At 38.7% G+C, this 931-nt stretch overlaps 1 pseudogene; it reads left to right on the plus strand.

Annotated features, from left to right (window-relative positions):
* Positions 1–310: 310 nt before the first annotated feature.
* Positions 311–931, plus strand: part of LOC106735957 (olfactory receptor 5D18-like) — a 31,043-nt pseudogene continuing 30,422 nt past the window's right edge.

The following is a 931-nucleotide window of genomic DNA, read 5'->3' on the forward strand; positions in this document are numbered from 1 at the left end:
AAAGAGAGAGAAAGGGAAAAAGTATACCCCGTGGGGCATGGTCATACAGCAGTCCCTTCTCCTCCATTCCTCACTCCTTTTGAGATTTTAGGCAAGCACACACACATGCCCAATGTGTTTTTCAAGCTGTCACATTCAGAACTTGAACCACATAGTTGGCCAGGTGTAATCTAGCCTTCTCAGCCACCAGGCCACAGTTTGACCCTATTTTTTTTTTTTTAGGGCACTATTCCCAATTGCTAAGTCATGGAATCAACCCAAATGCCCATGAACAGATGAATGGATAGAAAAACTGTGACAAATATACTCAATGGAGTACTGTTCAGGCCTGAAAAACAGCCAAGCCCTGGCTTTTGAACAGGTAGTGCGTGAATATGAAGGAGAGGTATTATATGTTCCTGCTTAATATATACCTAGTGTCTGCACTCTATGACTGAAAGTAATTCACTAAACAATATAGAAACGCAGTATATAGATGTAAATACCAGATATTGTGTGTGTGCAAGAGGAGGGTCTGAGGAAGGACATTTAGAAGAAAAATAGGGAGGCAAAGTATGAATGTCACAGGGAGATGTGGTATTGTCTGTTGAGGATGTTTTGTGGTTTTTTTCAATTGTGTTGGGGAGAGATGTTCACCTGTTGAAATACCCATTTTGTAAGATAAATAATAACGTGATTGAATGCATAAAAGGAAATGAAGTGAAAAATAAATAAATTAAATTAAAAAATTAATTAACTTACATATGATCAACTGAGTCCTAAAAATATACTATAGAAAATTGGATAATTGGGGAACAGCAGATGGCTACATCATTGGACTCTCATATAGTTGACCACAGTTCAAGTTTTAAACCCAGAAGCTTAAAACTCATGCTGGGCATGTGTGCATGTGGTCCAGAATCCTGAGGGGAGAATGGAGGAGAAGGAATTG

The sequence above is a fragment of the Tupaia chinensis genome, unplaced genomic scaffold, assembly GCF_000334495.1.
Source record: "Tupaia chinensis unplaced genomic scaffold, TupChi_1.0 Scaffold000592_1, whole genome shotgun sequence".
Classification (NCBI taxonomy): Eukaryota; Metazoa; Chordata; class Mammalia; order Scandentia; family Tupaiidae; genus Tupaia; species Tupaia belangeri.